At 49.6% G+C, this 21697-nt stretch overlaps 1 protein-coding gene across 8 annotated transcripts in view; it reads left to right on the forward strand.

Annotated features, from left to right (window-relative positions):
- The first annotated feature begins 13623 nt into the window (after positions 1-13623).
- Positions 13624-21697, forward strand: part of TNRC6B (trinucleotide repeat containing adaptor 6B) — a 249515-nt gene continuing 241441 nt past the window's right edge. For 5 of the 8 annotated variants that reach the window (XM_081796270.1, XM_081796269.1, XM_060659480.3 and 2 more), the window contains exon 1: positions 13624-13859. The gene's annotated coding sequence lies outside the window, so the exon portion shown is untranslated. Of the gene's footprint in view, positions 13860-13896; positions 13998-14142; positions 14241-21697 lie in introns of those variants that run through there. The other 3 variants (XM_081796271.1, XM_081796273.1, XM_081796272.1) reach the window with 3 other exon arrangements.

The following is a 21697-nucleotide window of genomic DNA, read 5'->3' on the forward strand; positions in this document are numbered from 1 at the left end:
TGCTCTCCTTTATGCCAGACCCCCTCCCTCCACTGGGCCAGCCTTGCCCTGCAGGTCCCCAGATGGGGTGAGCCCAATGCGATAGGGTCTCCAGGGCAGCCCCAGCCCCCTAACTTCTCCTTTCCCGGGCTTCCTGGTGCTTCTGGTCCCCCAAGAGGCTTGGTGGGATATGAGGGAAGAGGATGGGGCTCTGAGCCAGGGAGCCAGTCTTCCCCAAGTCTCTGAACTCAGGGTGGAAGGGGCAGCTAGGGCAGCCAGGGCGCCGGCCGCTGTCACCTTCCCAGCCTGGTTCCTGCAAGGCTCCCGTACTAGACCCAGAGTGAAATGAGGGGAAGGCCTCTCCTCAGCCAGTGCCAGGATCTGACTCTGCCATTCAGAGGGCTCTTGTACTGAAGTCTCCTTCGCCTCCCTCCCCACTGTCTTAGCAGTCTCCGCGCCAGTGGTCCAGACCTCCTTGGCTATTGCCTGCTGCAAGCACGTACGGGGATTCTCCTAGTGCCTTTAGCTGGGGCTGCTGCTTCCCTTTAATGTGCCTTGATTTGCAGCCCAGGGCAGGGAGAGAGAGCTTGGTTGGGAGTGGAAGGCTCAAGCAGTATGGGAGGTTGAGCCCTGCAGACGAGAGCATTTGTCCTTTCCCCCACCCCTGAGATAGCCCTCAGCCCCCTTCACCAGCCAATGTGCCTGTTCCAGTTACATTCCAGCCAAAGACCGGCCTTCGCCTCCTGCCAAAGGACAGGCTGCATTTAGGAGCCTTAGCCTCCCCTCATTGCCACAACATTGGCCAGGGACAGCAGCCTAAAGTCGCACATTGCCCCCTCCCCACTTGTGTGACTGATGGGGTCTGAGGAGAGATTTCTGGAATGGACAACAGAGAAATTGCCAAACTTCAGGCTCTGAGAGCCGACTGCTGGGGGGCCCTAGCCACGGGGGGGGGGGGGGCGGAGGGGCCCGCATCGCCCAGTGGAAGCGCCCTCAGGTGGCCTCTTTCAGCCTCTTCTGAACCAAACTCTTGTCTTTGTGTCTTTCCTTCTGCAAAAACCCTGGGGCACCAGCAGCACCTGGGGGAGGAGCCCAGATGCTGGCTTGAGGGAGGGCACTGGGGGCACTGAGGCAAAGTAGGAGGTGGGATGGCCCAGTGCAGTTGTTGGAGAGCCTGGCCTCTCGTGGTAGGAGGGGAGGGAACAGGGAAAGGAAAGGTGAGCCTGGTTCCCAGGGGCTCCTCTCTATCTTGAGGCTAGCTTCTAGGGTGTTGGGTGGGGGGGCAGGGGATCCCCAACCCACCTCCCTGAGCTTCTATGAGGATTAAACACTTCCTGGGAAGTGCTGGCAATGTGGCACGTGCTTGTTCTGGAGGGGAAGGAAGGGAGAGAGGAAACCGGGGGAGTGGAGGCTGGTGGTAGGGGGACAAGATCGCCCTTGGTGGGGAGAGTAGACGCCTCTGGGGACAAGGCAGGAGGCCCGGGGAAGGGACCAGCTCCTAAGGGCTCTTCCCAAGGGCTTCCTGTCTGTGCCCAGCCCCCCACGAGAGAAGCTGGCCTACGGCACCCCTTCCCCTCTCCTGACCCAAAGCGGGCCCTGTTCTTTCCCAGGCCTGACATGTGGGAAGATCCACACTGGAAGCTCCCAGTCACTGCAGCCTCGAGCCCGGCCTGCCCTTTCTGCCTCAGTTTCCCCACGTGCCAAGACGGGATCTTCTCACTTTCTTCATAGGCACGGAGGTGGGAGAGCATGAGGAAGCACCGCTGTATAGTGGGCGGAGGGCTGGCGGCTGAGGCGGGACACCTGCCTCCACCACGGCCTGTCTCCTCCTCCCCTTCGGAGGTCTGGACAAGATGGCCTCTGAGCCCCTCCGGCTGTGAGGGCCTTGGAACGAGACAGCAGTCCAAAGATTGCTGGGGATCTTGAAGCACTAAAGTGAGGCTCCTGGTGTTCGCTCCTCTGCCCAGACCCCGGCCCACTCTCCGTTCTGCCTCTGGGCTTCTGGCTTTTAGTGCATCTGCCGTCTGCTCCAGCACTTGCACACACTTGGCGACGTATTCTCCCTCTCTCCTCACATCTCAAGGATACATCTGGCATTCTCAGATGGATGATAAGTTCAAGGGTGGATCATGCCCTTGGTACCCACGCTGCAGCATTCACAGGCCCGGTCACAGGGAAGGCCTCCGGGACGGGCAGGGATGAAGCAGCACTCTCGGTATGGGGCCCTCCCACACCCCCCTCCCCCCACCACCAAGTTGCCCACTCTGCGTCCAGTTTCCGTAGGCTGAGTGCCAACAAGTGGCACAGCTGCTTGGGCACGCTGACCTCTGATGAGCAGAGGCAGCTGAGGGCCGAGACCCTGGGGCGGCTGCCACCTGGATCCTGCCACGTGGGAGCGGGGAGTACAGGACCCCTGCGCAGGGCTGAAGGCTCTCCCTTGAGAGTCGGCAAAACTTCCCAGTCTCCTGTGCCATGTGTCCCCTGGGGATGGTCAGTCCTATCCCTGGTCATTCAAGGGTGCTTTCAACACAGCCTCTCCTAACAACACTACCTCTGCCTGTGTAGAACTTAATAGAAGAGGCAAAAAAGGTGCCCTTGAAAGTGGAGAAAACAGTCCAGAGAGGGGAAGTTGGCCTTTTTTTCTTCCTATGATGATTTTCTTTTTAATTTACTGAGCCCCTACTATATGCCAGTGATTGTGCCAGATGCTTCAGTCACCTGCAGGCTTCAAACTAAGAAGAGCTCAGGAAAGAGCCCTGTTGCAAAAACGTTTTCCTGGGCGTTTGGGGCTTGAGCTTCCCAAAGTCGTGTGATGAGCAGCCCGGGCCTTGTTCCCATTTTTCAGATGAGGGGGTACGTGGGATTGCCATGTCACCTAAAATGCAGATCTAAGCCTGCTCCTCTAGCTCGGGGCTCCTCACCTTCAACACTGGTGACACTTTAGAGCCACAAAATTCTCCATTGGGAGAATGACACATTGCAGGATGTTTACAGCACCCCTGGCTTCTACGTACTAAATGCCAGTAGCACCTCTCCTCATGAGACAACCAAGAATGTGTCCGGACGTTGCCAACTGTCCCCAGGAGGTGAAGTCACCCAGTTGAGAAAGACTGCTCTGGGTAGCCTTAATGCCCAACGGGCTGCTTCTCTGACGTGCTTTCGTGTGCATGCTCCTATAAAGCAGTTGCCTTTGTTTGCCAGAACGCCTTGGCCCAGAGAGGTGGGTTCATTTGCCAAAGATTTTGCTTTCTGTGACTGACATGTATCTTCTATCTTTGTTCCCGTTACCTTGCTTAGCTCCTCACTGCCTTGTGCTCCCTAGAACAGGTGTGTTTATGTGCGCACATCTGCCTCACTCCACAGAGCACCCCGTTAAGGTTTCCTCCCAATCTGTTCCCCTCCCTTTAGCGTCAGTCAAGTCCTACATGGAAAAGCACCATTGGACATTCCCGTGTGCTTGCCCAACAGCGTCCTCACCCCCAAAAGGCAGCCAGGGCCGACAGCAGAGAAACTTCCACGCTCTCCAAGTCAGGCCAGGTGGGAACTGCTTACCTGGAGCGTCACAAGTAAACAACAGCAAAGCCCCCTTAGCAGCAAACAAGCCCTGCCGTGCACGGTGGGTGTAGTTTATCACCTGGCTGTGTGCCACAGTCGTTCCTCCTTGCCCAGAGGGCCCAGCAGCTGTCACTGTAATCGTCCACACTGCTGTTCCAGTGGCAGGAGGTTTGGTGCAGAACAAGCACCCCAGGCTTAGCAAGCTGAGCCGGACCAAGGTTGAGAGCATATGCACCCCAGAGAAGGCCGAAAGCTGGCAGGTGTACGCGTGAGTGTGTTCTTAGGCTGAGCAATTGCTAGATCAGCCAGCAGCTGATAGGTACCCATTCTGTCCTTGGGGTGCCTACCCAGAAGTCGTAGTTGTAGTTGTAGTTCTGTCCATCTGTCTGGGTCACTGTTATATCCACAGTATCTACTTCATTGTTAAATGATTGAAAACTTGGCAGCCGCTTGATACAGATAATAAGCCAGGCTAATCAACGTGGGTGGTGTCAGAGGCTCCAGAATTGATCATGACCCTTTCAGTCTTGTTACCAACATTCTGAGACTGTGCATGGAGGCCAAACAGGATTCTGCTCTCTGCTACCTAATTTCCTGGGAACTGCTACGTCTTTCATGGGGCGCCTGGGTGGCTCGGTCGGTTAAGCGCCCAACTTTGACTCAGGTCATGATCTCACGGTTCGTGGGTTCGAGCCCTATGTCTGGCTCTGTGCTGACAGCTCAGGGCCTGGAGCCTGCTTCTGATTCTGTATCTCTTTCCCTCTCTGCCCCTCCCCTGCTAACACAAAATGCTCCTGTGGAAAACAAATCTTTTCCTCAGGGAAGACTTCTCCTTTCAGCATGTGTCCTCAGTGGACAGTCTTCGTCTCCCAGTTGCTCCAGACTGGGTGGGCCACGTCTCCAGGCCCCTCTGGTGGCTCAGGGGTGACGGCATGCTTCCTTTCAAATTGCTAACACAAAGACGGGACGAGGAGGTGAGGGCCTTGAGGTGAAGAAATTTGTCCAGCCACCCAATAAGTCATGGGTAGGGCTAGAATCTGGTTATGTGGACCCATCTAGAGCAATGTTACTGCACATGGCTTCTCCAAGTGACAGCCAGTTGGAGACAAGTTTTCATCCAGTAAAGTGGCTAGAAGTTAGGTATTGTCTGCAGCCACTACAAAGCAACTCCGGGAACAGACGTCCACGTCACAGGAGACCAGCTAGGACCTGCCACAGAAACCAGCAAGAGCATGGGGAGCCCAGAGGAAGGAAGGAGGAAAACGCAAGAAGAGGCATCGTGCCTGCAGTGGCCACGGTCCACTGAGCACAAGCAAGGGAGAAGCGCATGCCATCCTGTGCTAAGAACCCAGAACCAGGCCTGTGATTCATATTTCCTGAGTGCAGCTGGAAGAGCTGGCTCGTCTCTTTCTGGAAGGTCTTGGAAGTTAGGTGATTGGACAAGGAGAGGCACTTCACTGCAGCACTTGGAAGACTTTATTCATTTGTTCCTTCAATTGACTGTGAGATAGGCCTGAGGATGAAGGGTGGGCAAGGAAGGCCCTGGTAGAGCTTGTGTTTTGGGGCTTGCCGTTTGCTTTGACCTTAGCTGAGGCATATGGTGGCCAGAGGATAGTCCTCAGGATGGACAGTTTGGCGCTGGATTCCCCACTCTGCCACGTGCTAGCTAAATGACCCAGCAAACTGCCTCCCGCCTGGAACTTCAGTTTCCTTATGTGTAAAATGGGGATAATCTTGGTGCCACTTTCCAGAGGCCGAGGGGAGTAAAGCACTTAGCACAGCGGCTAACATTCAGGGAAGCTTAGTTACCAGCTCATGCTTCTGGCGGTGTGTTCTAGTGAGGGATTTATCATTTCCCTCTTAGGACATTCTCTCCTGGATTCTCTGCCTGCTTTCACATTGAGTGGTTGGCACACAGGGCTAAATTCCCGTCAACTGGAAGAAGTTTCAAGGCTGAGGGTTGGGTTTTTGGGGTTTTTTTGTGTTTATTTTTGAGAGAGAGAAATAGAGACAGACACAGAGCGTGAGCTCACAGAGAGAAGGGGACACAGAATCCAAAGCAGGCTCCAGACTCTGAGCTGTCAGCACAGAGCCCAACGCAGGGCTCGAAGTCACAAACTGCAAGGTCATGACCTGAGCTGAAGTTGGACCCTTAACCAACCGAGCCACCCAGGTGTCCCTCAAGGCCCAGGTTTTGAAAGAAACGTGGAGAAACACTGCCAGAGATGCTGTTTGTGAGCAGCTTTGCTTGGCAGGGCCCCATGTTCCCCGGTGCATACCCACCCCCACCCCATCGCTGTGGGTTTGTTGTTTCCAAGTTTGGAAGAGGGCCACAGTCTTAAGTGGTTGTGAAAAAGTCCCACAACTATTCTTGATAGTTTTGGATAAAATAAACAATATCAGTTTGTTCAGATATTTCCTTCATTTATAGAATACAGATTAAACCCAAACCAAAAAAGAACCCCAAATAAAAAAAACAGCACATCCAGAAAAGCCTGCCAACCTGTATCAAGCCACTGGACTTCCCAAGCCAGTCCTATACTCTACGGGCTCCAGATCCTCCCTAACTTTCTTCAGCTTTTACGCCAAGTCCTCTGCAACTACATCCAGGCTGGCTGCCCAGGGGGACTGGGAGTTGCTCAAGGGCAGGGGAGGGCCTGAGGCCCAGAACCAGTAGTCCTGGCTGTGGTTCCTTAGAGGAGCCCATGTGTCTGAAAGCACCGTGGTGAGATGCTGACACCTTGTGGCCAGCGGGCAGCACATTTCTTTTCCTCCTCGGGGTAAAAGTAAGATGGGGGGGGAGGACAAACTTTTTCTGTAAATGGCCAGATAGTAAACATTCTAGACTTCGTGGACATGTGGTATCCATCGCTGTTGTAACACTAAAGCAACCACAGCTGGTATGTAAATGAGTGGGCGTGGCTATGTTCCAATGAAACTTTCTAGACCCTGAAATTTGGATTTCATATGATTTTCATGTGTCACAAGATATTCTTTTAATTTTTCCAATCACTTAAAAATACAAAAATCATTCTTAGCTCGTGGGCTATGCAAACACAGGCAGTGGCTAGATTTGGCTGGCAAGCCCTTGTTTGCCAACCCCTGACCCAGGACACTTTTCTGCCTAACGCTAACTCCCCACTGTCACAGCTGGGATCCTTTATCATTATTCTGTCAAGAGGAACCATCCAGGGGTGCCTGGGTGGCTCAGTTGGTTGGGCATCCGACTACAGCTCAGGTCATGATCTCATAGTTCGTGAGTTCACGCCCAGAGTCAGGCTCTGCGCTGACAGCTCTGAGCCTGGGAGGCTGCTTCAGATTCTGTGTCTCCCTCTCTCTGTGTCCCTCCCCTGCTAACGCTCTGTCTCTGTCTCTCAAAAATGAATAAACGTTAAAAAAAAAATTAAAAAAAAAAGAGGAACCATCCAGATTGCTGCTTTAACCAGATTGCTGCCACCAAGCCTACTTCTTCACAGAAATTCTGGAGTTGTTGGTTTTCACCCATTTGGTAAGTTTACATAAACATCCATCAGGTGCCCAGCCCTGTGCTGAGAGCCATAACAGAGCCTGGAGTTTTAACCAACACGTATTTAATATTTACTTTTCTTCATTCATTTGTTCAAACAAACTTAGCGTGACAAGGCAATGTAATAAGACAGACCTGGTCTCTGCCCTCAAGGTGTTCATAACCTCATTGGGAAGATGGACACAGGGAGGAGAGCATTATAATGGAGAAGGATGGGAGGGTGGTGCGGAAGCCTAAAGGAGGCACTTAATCCATGGGTGGAGGTCAGGAAAGGCTTCCTAGGGGAGGAAGTGATCTCTAAGCCAATACCTGAGGAGTGAGTGAATGGGAGAGGAAAGAATGAGGTAGGGCGTTCCAGGGAAAGGTCCAGAGCTGAGAAAGAATTATTTCAAGAGAATTAGAAGTATCAAAGATGTAGTGAAAATTCAGATATAGTATTTGCCCTCAAGGCCTGCCAGCCTGGTGGGTGAGACAGGCTATCATAAGCTGTTATAAGGTTGAGGAGAGAGATTTAAAGAAGTTTTCTCTCTAGCCTTGTGGAACTGGTCATCAGTGAGCCTTAAGACAGTAAGCAGTGGGCAAGTGAGTGCTCCGAAGGCTATAAATAGTCCCATGACCAGGCTAGGGGTGGCTCTGACCCTACACAGGGTACCTAGAGACTCTGGGGGAGGAGAGATTGCCTGAGTTCTCTGCTCCAGAAGCCACTTAGAGGGGAGAGGGGACTGGAACTGAGCTTTGAAGGAAGTGTAGACCTTGGTACTGAAGGAGGGAGGGGCATCCAGGGCAGCAAAATCACAGAGGAAGGGACAGGCGTGGCCGTTTAGGGTCTCAGGGAAGGAAACCATCCTTTACTGTGTGACTCACAACAGCAGCGACCAACGGGTATTTTTCTCAGCTCTGATTAAAAAACATGATCTTGGACAGTTATTTAACCTCTCTTTGCCTTAGTTTCCTTATCTGATTCTACCTCTGAAGGTTGTTATGAGGACTGATTGAGTTAACCCATATAAAATTGTTAGAATAGTGACTGGCACTTAGGGCTGGCTTCTCGGACAGCCAACCTCCGCAGTCCCATAGGGCCCCACACTTAAAAGCTGAAGGGTCCCATGTTGGTTTAATGTTCTGCTGTTGCTGTCTTGAAATTCTTAATAGTTTTGGAACAAGGAGCCCCCTCCTTCCATTTTGTATGGCCACAAATTATGTAGCTGGTCCCGCCTGGCATGGTATGTGCTTAAAAACTCCAGGCTTTCTCATTATTGTAGAGTCGAATCTGATTCAATATATCCTTCAGAAGGCAAGAAATGGACACTCAGTTTACGTGACTTGCACAAGATGAGCAGCAAGCTGGCTGCAGAATGAAGGCTGGAGACAGAGATGAAAATCTGCAGTCCTAGAGGTAAAGGCAGGACAATGGCCCAGCTCCCCACCCCCACCCCCACGCCCCCCGGAAGGCAACATAAGGAGAGAAGAGCAGACAGACTCCTTTGAAGGAGCTTAGAGAAAGAGGTGGTATGAAAAAGAGCCTGGACAGTTGTAGAGGTAGGAGGGAAGCTGGCTATTTTGGGAAGCCAAGAGAAGATTCTCTGAGTACAACGTAGTGGTGAAGCCATGGAAACAAGAACTGAGCAAGTCTCTTGGATCTTGGCCACAAGAGGTCATAGATGAGCTTAGAGAAAGGAGTGTCGGTAGAGAGTTAGGGCCCCGAAGCCAGGTTTAAAGAAGGAAGGGGCCCCGGTGGTGATGGCCTCAGGTCATTATTTAAGAAGCTGAGAAAAGGAAAATAGAAGAAAAAGGGGGCAGGAAGAGAGGAGGCCGCTTTGAAGAGGGTGGGAGGAGAGCCGGTTCACAACCAGGAGGCAGAAGAAGGACCACCAGAGGCAAAAAGTTAACCAGGAAGAAGCTGACTCTTCCCCCGAGTCTGCAGGGCAGCCGAGCATGGAGTTGACATAATAAAGGCTATGAGGGCAACTGTTCCTTTGGAGGCTGGTTGTCTCCCCAGCTGCAGTGTTGTCTCAGGGGCAACACAGCAGCGAGGAAAGGAGCTTACTCATTGGAGTCAGACTGTCTGGTTTCAGCTGTGAGGTTATTACCTGTGGTGACCTGGGGCAAATTAGTCAGCCCTTCGGTGCCTCAGTTTCCCTATCTGGAAAATGGGGATAACCAAGGTTGCTGTGAAGATTAACTGCCACGATCCACATAAAGCCCTCAGTTCCGCGTGTGGCACACAGCAAGCAAGTGTTCATGGAAGGGTAGCTATTGTTAACAGCCACTTCTCCTGGTTCTCTTGTGAACCTCCTGTGGGTCTAATGTTGGCCAGCAAACAGGAGTCCAGTGCTTGCTGCTTCACTAGGAGCTTTTCAGGAAGTGTGGTCATAAGAAATGAGAGGTGATTTAGAAGTGGCACAGCGTCTGTCGCAAGGGCTTTGCTCCACAATAAATGCTACCAGACATGTAATAAGTGCTTATGAGCATGTCCTCTGTAATCAGCACCCTCTAGAAAATTCCCCTCCCCCACTGCTCTTGGCCTTGGTTCTGGCCACACCCACCGCTCCAGAGAGCATTATCAGCTGTCAGTAGGTTCCTTTACAGGGATCTTCCCATGGTTATACATTTGGAGAAGCGGAGAATGTTTTACAAACACTTCCAAACGTCTCATAGCAATGAGAGGCCAGTGAGAAGGGTGGATGGGGTTCTCCTGTGCCACAGAAATCGGAGCTGGAGCGGATCCAGCTGGCTATGTCACCCCAGGCTTGTGGGTCATTGCAGAATCGTTCGCAGAAATTCCCGTTGCATTGGATTTTGTCCAGGCCAGTGCAATGTGTTCAGGGATCACAGAGCAATCTCTCAAGGGAAAAAAGGAAGGCCTGTTGCTTGGAATGGCTTAGAGCACTTTTGGTAGCCATCCAAGGCAGCTATCACTCATTAAATCTGCCTTCCCTTCCAGCAAAAAGCCAGCTGTATAGAATACCACATATAGAGCTCTAAGAATAGTATAGCACTCCAAGAACATACTGCACTTGGCCTAAATACAATTGTGCAGGGCTTGACAAGTTTTTTTTTTACTCTCAAAGCTGGGTGAGTTGGAACAAACAAACAAAAAATATTTTCCCCAAGTAGCATGCAGAGAAGAAATGAGAAAGACAGCATAGGAGAGCACTCTAGCGTGCTGTTCTCTGACCTGGGCTGCCTTTTCAGGGCATGGATTGATTCCACAGCCACCAAAGGATACCCATAAACCCCAGGGCCGTGGACATAGCGAACCCTCCCCCCCAACTCACTGACTTTACACTAGCCTGAGCAAGCCCCAAAGTCCCATAACAGGTGGTAATTTGTCATTTGCTGCAACAGGAATTTGAAACCATCATCCTCCACAATAAATATTTGGTTGATTTATTGGCCTCCTTCCCATAAGTATAGAAAGTGAGGTGGGCCCCACCCAAAGTCGCAGTTCCGAGCAATGAGATCTCAGGGTGCACACGTTAAACCACACTCCACTGTTTGTTGGAAGAAGAAATCCATGTGTGGGTCTATTCATGAAGAATCTGGGAAGATACTCTTTTTAAAAGGAGTTGGCTCTTGTAGGGATTTGAGAGAGAGCTTTTCTCTTCTACTTTAAAACTTTCTATACTGTCTGAGATCTTTTACTCAGTGTTACCTTTGTGATCAGAAAAACAGCAATCTTACTTGGAAATCATTTTCCTTTTCTCAAGTGGGCAAATATGACAGGGTTTCCAGCTTTCTGCTTTCTCCAGGGGGCGGGGGAAAGCACAAGGAGGTGGAGGGGATAGACAGCTGAAGGCCCTCAAAAATCAAGGTTATGGGGAGACCAGCCTCGACCATTCCTGGATATTCGTCTCCTGCTCCCTGCCCGCAGAGAGCAAACGTTGCAGATCACTACACATCATCAGCCCCTTGGCTAGCTAACCGCATTTCATCCTTCAGTTCTCCTCGTAGATGTCACTTTTTCCAGGAAGCCAGCTCTGCCCCACCAAGCTTGAGTCCCATGTCCCTCCCATGTTCTTCCAAGTCACCTGCACTGTGATGATCTGTTTACATTTTGGCCACCCCCACCAGATTTGCAGTCCCTGAAGGCAGAGGTATTTTATTCATCTGTGTAGCCCTTGTACCTTAGGAAAGTGCCCACAGACACAATAAACATTTACTGAATAATTATTTGTTTGGGGACCTTTTATAATCAGAACCATTTAAGGGATACAAAGATGAAAAACAGGGGCACCTGGGGGGCTCAGTCAGGTAAGCGTCTGACCCTTGGTTTTGGCTCAGGTCATGATCTCACTGTGCGTTTGAGCTCCACATTGGGCTCCATGATGACAGCACGGAGCCTGCTTGGGATTCTCTCCCTCCCTCTCTCTGCCTCTCCCCCACTTATGCGCTCTGTCTCTCTCTCAAAATAAGTAAATAAACTTAAAAAAAAAGATGAAAAAGAAACCATTTGTTTTCAAGGAACTTATAACTGAGTTGGGGAGACAGATATGTCCAACAATCAACTATAAAACCAACCCCTGGTTTAAGGGTTAAAAGAGTTACAAAGAACCAAATATGAAGATAAGGAAGGCTTTGGACTCTGAACATTTCTCATTCATTGTGTTTTCTGGTTCAGAATCCCCATACTGGAATGCTAGTATGGGGTATGAGCATGTAGTTATAAGGATCAGGTTCTTAGGACCTTTGTTAGAATTTGACTCATGATCTTTCTTCTGTCCTTCTGCTGGCTGGCAGTTGCCCTAGGAATACCTGCCATTTAATCTTAATTGATGTTTGTGAAATGCCTTGTCTTCCTCTGCCGAAAGTCTGTTAAGTGTTGAGCATTACAGTGTTACAGTGGTTGTTTTATTACTAAAGCAGTGCCAACAAGGTTACACAACAGCTTGGATCAGGAAGCGAAACAAGGGCGGTGATCCTACTGAAGCTACAGGGGATGGGGATTTGGGATGGTAAAATGTTAATTACCCGAGACGGAATGTGGGCTGGAGTCCAGAACTGTGCTTCTGGAGATCCTTTCAGTCCCAGAGGCTGGGGCCGGCTCTTTGGCATTGGGTTCTAAGCATCCTGCCCTCCCCTGGCTGGAATGTTGGATTCACTTCGCTGAAAGCTGCCACAGAAAAAGAATCTAGTGGCCACCAGCCAGGAGCACACGTCTTGCACTGCATCAGGGGCCACTCTGGAAGCTTCCCAGGAGCTGAAGGGCTGTTCCATTTGCATGCAATAAATTATTTATTTCTAAAGCGATTTATTCTTTATTTCTCTTTCGACTCTCTTTCTTCTTGCTTCTGGTTCTTGAGGTCTCTCCCTAAAGAGTGAGCTGAAGATAGATGAGTGGGGGTTGGGGAAGGTGGCTTGGCACACAAGGATGTGGAAATGTTCATTTATAGAGCTGAGAAAATAAACATAGAGGTAGATGAGCTTCTGGTCAGGAAACACCAAGACGGTTTCCTTTAGGATAGGGAAGAATGGGTGCCAGAGGAGAATGCGGTGGTGGCAATGACAACCTCTCCATAGCTTTAGTCTCCCACAATGTCACCTCTGGAAACTGATGGGGGAACTTGCATTAGGAATGAAATATTTTTAAGATATCTTGGCTGGCAGGTAAGATTCTGGACGAAGGGAGAGGCACTACAGTAAAAAGAGGGTAGGCTCTGGAGTCAGACCTCCTACCCTCCAAATGCCGGTTCACTAATTACTCTCTATCTCGGTGACCTTGGGCAAGTGTCCTAACCTTTTTGGAGCCTTAGTTTTCTAACTGTAAAATTTAGACAATGTAAAACTCACACGTTTAACCAGATAATCCCTGCAAAGAAATCAGAACGGTAGTTGGCACAAAGTACGCACAAAATAAACGATGGTCATTATTATCGTCAATTATGGGCCCAAACGACCAGAGTCATACAAACTCCCAGCCAACAATTAACTGTAGCACAGGGAATCCAGAGCTGACTGACGCGCCTATTTGCCCAATAAGATACCAGGAAAGAACTCTGTGGAGTCAAACCAATGGCACTAGCCCTTGTTGTTGGACGGGTTTTCTGGCTGTTCCACCAATAGCTTGAAGATTTGACTAGGGAGTGACATTCTGGCAGTCCAATGACGTACAACCAGCCCACACTCAGCACTTCGAAGGGGATAAATCAAGGAGCCGGCGCGTATAGATTCCGTTATTAGGCAATACTGGATGGAGAGAGGAGCTCAGTGGAAGCAGCGCGAGAGCGAGGCACCAATGAGCTAAAAAAGGAAAAAAGACGATGGTTGCGCCAAGTGAGCTCGGCCGCCATCATGCTCTAGTTTCCCCTTCGCCTCTCCGGGTCCGCGACCAAGGAAGCGGCCTCTGGGATGCTGAGGGGGTGTGTCCCCGAATGATTGGCGCAGGCAGTTCAGCCAATCGTAGCTCGTCAAACGGGAAGCACTTGACCAATGAGGGGCGACGGCAGCGGCGAGGAATTGGAGGGGCGGAACAGTAGCTTGATGGGCATAAAAGCCAGCCAGTGAGAGCCGGAAGCATCCTCCCTGTGGCCAATGGAGTGGGACTCTGGGCGGGCCCCCGAGTGTTTGTGTTGTGGTTTTGGGGGAGGGAGGCGGAGGGGAAAGTTTGTTTATTTTGTTTTTAGTTTCTGGGGTCCCCGTGTTTCTGGGAGGTGAAGCGGGAGGGAGTGACCCCCCCCCGCGCCCCTCAGTCCCCCTACTACGTCGCCTCCATAGCCTGCGGAGAAGCGGGGACCGCGCGCATCGCAGCGCATCGCCTCACAGCGGAACGCCGCGCACTCGGAGCCGGCGCGGCTCGGCGGTGAGTGAGGACCGACGGCCACTGCCGCCCTTCCCCTCCCCCCCGCGCACCGCCCAGTCAGAGCTGGAGGGCCAGGTGGGCGAGGACGCCCGCGGGAGCGCGCGGCGCGGGCCGGCCTGTCAAGCTGAGTCGCAGCGTGTGCGTGTCCTCGCGAGTGAGCGCGCGCGGCGGGGACAGGGCCGGAGGGGGGGCGGGAGCGCGCGCGGGCCCCGGCGGGGGCGGGGACGTTGAGCGCGCGCTCCGTGGGGGCGGGCGTGTGGTGGGTTTGACCCCGGGGCGGGGAGGGACGCGGGCGACGTCCGGCGTGCAGGGAAGAGGCGCCCCGAATGGCAGGGCCGGGGCTGGCGGGCGCGCGCGGCTCCGGGCGTCACGCGCCAGCAGGTGTGAGCTGGGGGAGGGCTTCCGGGTGGGCTGGTCGAGTCGGGTTCGCTTCCCGTCGCTGGGGGGCCTCCGGGCGGGGAGAGACGCCCCGTCGCGGCGGAGAGCCGGGCCCGCCGAGGCGCGTCAGGCCCCCTGCCTGGCGGGTGGCAGAGGGAGGCGTCAGGCCTGTGTGGGACCCGCGTGTCGGCGGGAATGCGTCCCCCTGCCTAATCCCGGCCGGGGGTGGGGGTGGGGTCCCGCTCCCGCCCCTCACCCCAGAGCCCTGCGGTGTGTGGCCACCTTGGAGAGGCGGTTCAGACTTTCCACGAGGAAATGGGACGAAACAGCACGAGGAGTGTTTTCGGTCTTCCTGTGGGCTGGCTTCCCTTAGGTTCAAGCTAGCGGGCTTATACGGTGGGCTGAATACCCTAAAGTGGCTCAAGATACCCAGTAACGGTAGCTTCTTAAAGACCAGCCTATCCTCAGTTCTTTCGGCACAGTGTACCAGTCGGGCTTTTAAGTTTCCTTGCCATGTCATGTGTCTTTTGGCTGTTTTATTACTTTTTAGCACCTATGCAAAAATTGTGCGAGGGATAAGGGGAATTTCAAGTTGGTCATTTGTATTACGATAGAAGCAAAATTATGCAACACAATTGGCCAGAGATACTTCTCCATAGTGAACAAAACGTCATTGGTTGCCTTTCCTCACCCTAGTAGTTAAGCTTACGGACATAAGGTGTATAAATTTTTGCATCTTAGCATTTTGTGAAAGTTGAACAATAGAGGCTGTTTCATTCATTGTTGTGGGGAATTTCAATGGATGATAGCTTCCTGTTGATTGGGAGAAGCATCAATGATCTTGGCTTTGCAACTGTACATACTCTTGGTGGTGTTATGTAAATGCGTTTTCTAAGAACTTTTAGCACATAGCCTTGCACCTCTACATGGTGCAGTTTTGCTGTAGGTAGGTAGTGGGAGGGGTATGAACGTAGGTCGATCCCTGCACTAAGGGGTCCAGAGCACAAATCGGACCGGTTTGTCCCACTCGGGAAACAGCGATGATAATAACGATGCCTTTATATTTTCTTGGTTCTTGGCCGTTTTTAAGTGTGTGTCCCCAACATCATGTATTTGAGCAGAATAGTTTCTGATAGGACTTAAGAGGGAATTACCAAGCTGCATTTCTAAGGTAGCGTATGAACATCATGCCCTTGAAAAAATAATTTTTTTCCTCATTCAAATGGAAGCCCTTAAAAATGTTTTAAATCAGAACAATACCACTTGTTCAAATGATAGTAACGTTAACCAACATTCACTGCCTGCTTCTCATATGCCAACCTCTTTATATTTTTTCCTAATCCTTCTCTCAAGCCTGTGGGGAAGGTGTCATTACTGTTTTATGGATAAGAAAAAGATCCTCGAAGAACCATGTTTAGTCTCAAGTCTGTCTGTTTTCAAAGTCTGTGCTTATTCCATTTTGCCTCCTAAATTATCCATGGGAAGAAAGGCAGAAGGTAGACAGGAAAAGAAAAGGCAAGTGCCACTGATGATTGGGTTGCCCATACCTGACTTAAGAATTTAACGTTAGGCTACCTGGGTGGCTCAGTCCGTTGAGCCTCCCAACTCTTGGTTTCAGCTCAGGTCATGATCTCGCGGTTTGAGGTTGGTAAGTTTGAGCCCCGCATCGGGCTCTGCGCTGCTTAGGATTCTGTCTCCCTCTCTGCCCCTCACCCCTCAAGCTCTCTTTCACTCTTTCAAAATAAATAAATAAAATAATAATTTAAAAAAGAATTTAATGTTAAACTCATTCTTAGTTTTTAGAAATTAACATTTTTACAAAATTGCATCCATGCTTTGTCTTCATTTCTTCCCTGTTTGGTTTTTTTTATAAAGGTAAATAGAAATGCATTTAATTCAGAAGGTCAAGGCTTTCAGAGCCCTTTGTGCAGATCTCCACTCCAGTACCTTGTGATGGTGATAAACCCTGTGTGCTCTTCCAAGGACCAGGCCTTACTCACTTTTGTATCTAACACGGTACTTGGCACATGGTAGGAGCACAGTAACAGCTAACTAAGGAGCAGAGTTAAAAGTGCAATGATTTTGGGTTTTAGCGGTTTTAGTTTAACAGGACAATAATAAAGTGAATAATTCATGTGCAAAATGCACATTCTAGAAGAATATGGAAATGGAGCAACTCATGGTGTAGAAGGTTGGCTCTGCCAGTTTGCTGAATCTGCCAGTTCCCCTTATCTCTTTGAGCTGTGTGCCATTCTGTTCTTCCTTTCATCCCCAGAGTTCTAAAAGAGGAGGCTGTACTGACTGCTTCTCTTCACTGCTCAAGTTTTTCTTTGAACCTTTGCAGCCTGGCTCCCAGCCTTACCACTCGCTGAGGCTTTTTCCAAGGTTGCCAATTACCTAATGGTTAAAATTCCCAGAGCATCTTTTCGGGATTTATCCTCTTATGTCTCCCTGCAGCAGTCCTTTTGACTATCCCTACCTTTTTAAAAAACGTTATTTAAAAGATTACATATAGTGGGGTGCGTGGGTGACTCAGTCATTTGAGCATCTGACTCTTGATATGGGCTCAGGTCATGATCTCGTGGTCATGGGATGGAGCCCCACGTCAGACTCAGTGCTGAGCATGGAACATGGAGCATGGGATTCTCTCTCTCTGACCCTCTCCCCCATCCTCCCTCTCTCTCTCAAATTAAAAACAAAAATAACATACAGTAACATTAACTTTTAGTATGTGTACAGTTCTATGAATGTTAACACAGGTATAGATTCGTGTAACCACCGCGACAATCAGGATGGTTTCACACTCTCCCAAAAAGTTCCTCCTCATACTGTATCCCTTTTGATATAGTATGAGGACTTCTTTCTCCTGACTTCTATCCCAGAGATAAACACCAAGGATCAGACTTAGGCTCCTTTTGTTGTTGTTTTATTTTTCTCTTTCTACTCCTGGAAAATGTTATTTACTTTTGGGACTTAAACTGTCACCTTTGTATCTGCTAACCTGAATATCCACGTCTGACCTCTCTTCCCATACTCCAAAACAGCAATATTTACTGCTAGAATTCTTCACTATTTGTTCCTATTTCATACGTTTAAAGTGATGTTTAACTTTGCCTCCTAAGCCAGCTCTTTATCCGATTTTTCTGTATTTTTTGGTGATGCCATTCTCCTCCCTGCTGGTGACCCTGGAACACTCGGAGGGCCCAATAATAAACTCTCTTATCCCAGACCTGGAATCCTGCTACTCAGCTACAAATATTGGCTCCTGCCTCTTTGCTGCCAAGCTGGCTCCCATTCAGTAGTCTGAGCAGAGTATAGGTAATTGGAGTACTTAGAACGCCATGGGGATCAGACCACTTCTCTGGTCAAAACCCCTGTGGCTTCCCGCTGTACTGAGGCCCATTTGGGATTTTATTTTTCATCCTATGAGACTCTGAACGATTGGCCTCTGCCTGCCCCTCCAGCCTTCCCTTACCTCTTTTATGGCCCACCCCCCTTTCTGATGTCCTAATTACGCAGTCTTTCTTTCAGTTCCTTGAATTACCCAGACCTTTTCTTCGCAGCCTCAAGGTTTTTGTACGCACCACTCTCCTGGCTTGGGCTGTTCTTCCCCCGCTTCCCCCTTAATCTTCACTCACCTGCCTCCAGGGTTGCGATTAAAATGTCACTTCTTGGGGCGCCTGGGTGGCGCAGTCGGTTAAGCGTCCGACTTCAGCCAGGTCACGATCTCGCGGTCTGTGAGTTCGAGCCCCGCGTCAGGCTCTGGGCTGATGGCTCGGAGCCTGGAGCCTGTTTCCGATTCTGTGTCTCCCTCTCTCTCTGCCCCTCCCCCGTTCATGCTCTGTCTCTCTCTGTCCCAAAAATAAAATAAAAAACGTTGAAAAAAAAAAAAATAAATAAAATGTCACTTCTTCAGAGAGGCTCTCCTTTATGGCCTCCCACCACCACCCCAGTCCACCCTCAGTCAGGTCTCCCAGATCTCTTGTTCCTTTTTCGTAGCTGTCGCCACAATTTGTGATTCAGGACCACGTCTGTTTTGTTTCTCTTGTCTCCAGAGCCAGCCAAGCTTCAGGCTCACGGCAAACCCCCAGTAAATATTCGTTGGCTGTGTTGTGAGTCTGGGCTTTGCTTTTATAATTTATTGCCCTCTTGTAGTTTCTGGTAGCCTTGCATTCTACTCCTACCTTCTCTGGGACTTGATCTCACTGTTGGAAGTCTTGCCACACAGAGCTAGATCTGAAATTGCTGAAGAGGACACAGATCCTGTTCTTCTGAATTGTACCTCTGCCTGGGAGCCCTGACCCCTAACCCCTGACCCTCCACTAGATCTAACCTAAACTGTGGCTGACCTTGCTCAGTCCGCTCAGCAGTGCACCTTGGTTATCCAGGCTGGGCCAGGGCTTGCAGCTCACTCTTCCCTCACCTCACCCTGCTCTGGATTTCTCCTCTCTCCACCCAGCGTGTGACCGCCAAACACCTTGTGTACCATCCAGTTGAGCCTGCTTACCCTTCGACCTTTGCCAGCCTTTTGACATTGACAACTGCCTCTAGGGTCTTGATCCTACAGATTGCCCCCACACGAATCTTCCTGAAACAGCACTTTCTGTTTCCTGTCCCCTCCCCAGATCTAGCACAGGCACTTATGGTTGAAAACCTTCAGTGGTTGTTTCATTGCCTAGAGGGCTTAAACTCTAGCTTGTTATTTCAAGTGCCTCAGACTAGTGTTGTCCAGTAGAAGTAGACTGCAGGCCACAAATGTGAGCCACACTGAAAAGGCAGAAAAAGTGAAATAGATTTTCATAACATTTTATTTACTTCAGCATACCCCAAATATTTTATGTAAACGTGTGATCAGTAAAAAAACAGTGAGATGCTTTACATTCCTTTTCGTTTTGTTTTGTTTTGTTTTCGTGTTAGGTCTTTGAAATCTGGAGTGGATTTTTCACTTACCCTGTCCCAAATTAGACTAACCACATTTCAGGTGCTCTGTAGCCACATGTGGCTAGTGGCTACTGTGTTGGACAACACAGCCCTAAGCTGTGTGCTCCTCAGTTGGAGAGCTCTACCTACATAGTTCCAGCTGCTGGCCTTTGATAACTGTATTCCCCGTATCTACAGCCAGCTCCTCTCCAAACACCCAAACCTTCCTTGCTTGGGGATCCCAAGGTATCCCTAAAGTTCAGTTCTCACCGTTTCCTCTAACCCTTTAACATTATTTTTGTGTGCGTGTCACTGTTTTTTCATATAGTAATTACGGTAATTCTCATTTTGCTTATAATTTGAAGTAAAGTTAAAAGGGGCGCCTGGGTGGCTCAGTCGGATGGGCAACCGACTTCAGCTCAGGTCATGATCTCGCAGTCCGTGAGTTCGAGCCCTGCATCGGGCTCTGTGCTGACAGCTCAGAGCCTGGAGCCTGTTTCAGATTCTGTGTCTCCCTCTCTCTCTGACCTTCCCCCGTTCATGCTCTGTCTCTCTCTGTCTCTAAAATGAATAAACGTTAAAAAAAAAATTTTTTTTTTTTAAAGTAAAGTTAAAATATTTTAATAACTGGGGGCGCCTGGGTGGCTCTGTTGGTTAAGTATTCGACTTCGGTTCAGGTCATGGTCTCACAGTTTATTAATTTGAGCCCCACATGGGGCTCTGCTGACACCTCAGAGCCTGCTTCAGATCCTCTGTCTCCCTCCCTCTCTCTGCCCCTTACCTGATTGCGCGCACGTGTGCTTTCTCTCTCAAAAATAGATAACCATTAAAAAAATATATTTTAGGGGCTCCTGGGTGGCTCTGTCAGATAAGTGACCGACTCCTGGTTTTGGCTCAGGTCATGATCTAGCAGTTTGAGAGTTCGAGTCCCTCATTGGGCTCCGTGTTGACAGTGCAGAGCCTGCTTGGGATTCTTCTTCTGTCTCCCACTCTCGGCCCCTCCCCCACGTGCGCTTTCTCTCTCTTTCTCTCGAAATAAATAAATAAACTTAAAAATAATAATAACATAAAAAATATATACATATTTTAGAGGCACCGGCTCAGTCAGTTAAGCATCCAGCTTTGGCACAGGTCATGATCTCATGGTTAGTGAGTTCGAGTCCCGCATCGAGCATTCTGCTGTCAGCCCGGAGCCCGCTTTGGATCCCCAGTCTCTCTGTCTCTCTGCCCCTCCTCTGCTCTCTCTCAAAAATAAACATTTAAGAGAAAATAAAAGTAAAAAAGATATTTTAATAACTGATATTTAACAAGGGATGGGCACTGACCAGTGGAAATAAGTGCCTGATGAACTGGAACTGATGGCGATTGTACACAGCCTCTGTGTTCTCATCTGTGTGTACCTGCTGAATAGAGCTCTGATCATTCGGAGCTACTGTATTGTTGGCCTCCCCCATACAACTATGAGTTCCTCAAAGGCAGGCTATCCTACTCATTTTTGCATCCCAAGACAGCTCCTGACCTGGCCTATATAGTAGGCAGTCTATAAATACTTTAAATGGACAAATGCTACCTTATATGTTGTTTTATTCTGTGTTCTATATTTTATCTTTCCAAACAGAAACTAGAATATAAGTCCTTTGAGGACAGAGATCATGAATTATGAAGGAGTATATACAGTATTTTCTCAATGGTCTTCATAGGAACATTTCTTCTCAATGAAGGTGCCTGGATGGCTCAGTCAGAAGAGGGTGCAACTCTTGGTCTTGGGGTTGTTTGAGCCCCACTTTGGATATAGAGATTAGTTCAAAACGTAAAATCTTAAAAAATATAAAAATTAAAAAATAACTGTTCAGGGATACCTGACTGGCTCAATCAGTAGAGCATGCCATTCTTTATCTTGGGGTCCTGAAGTTGGGGGCATTGAGGTGCCCATGTTGGGGGCATAGAGATTCCTTAAAATGTTTGTTACAGCCCATTAGTGATGTTTAAAAAGTTGAATAAAGATTTTAAAATATAACTGTTTAGATATTTTGGGTTTTCAGGCTGGGTCAGAAATGAGATTTGACTTTTTTTTTTTTTTTTTAATGTTTATTTATTTTTGAGAGAGAGAGAGAGAGAACAGGGGTGGGGAGGGGCAGAGAGAGAGAAGGAGACACAGAACTTGAAGTGGGCTCCAGGCTCTGCGCTGTCAGCACAGAGCCCGATGCGGGGCTTGAACTCACTAACTGTGAGATCATGACCTGAGCTGAAGTCGGATGCCCAGCCAACTGAGCCACCCAGGCGCCCCAAGGTTTGGCTTTAATGAGACTTATTTTCTTTTGTGGTTTGTAAACTGGCTCGGAAAGCAGCTTCAGAAGAACTCCTTGGAATTAATGCATACCCTTCCAGAGTTAGAAGCGCAGTTGGTTTTGGAAAGGCACTGCCCAGGAGTTAAAAGTCCTGGGTTGGTTTGTATTGCAGACATTTGCTTGGGTACCTACTATGCTTCAAGCACAGGAATGAATGAGAATTAAAAACTGTAATAGTGTGAAAGAAATGCT

The sequence above is a fragment of the Panthera onca genome, chromosome B4 (genome assembly GCF_046562875.1).
Source record: "Panthera onca isolate mPanOnc1 chromosome B4, mPanOnc1 haplotype 2, whole genome shotgun sequence".
Taxonomy (NCBI): domain Eukaryota; kingdom Metazoa; phylum Chordata; class Mammalia; order Carnivora; family Felidae; genus Panthera; species Panthera onca.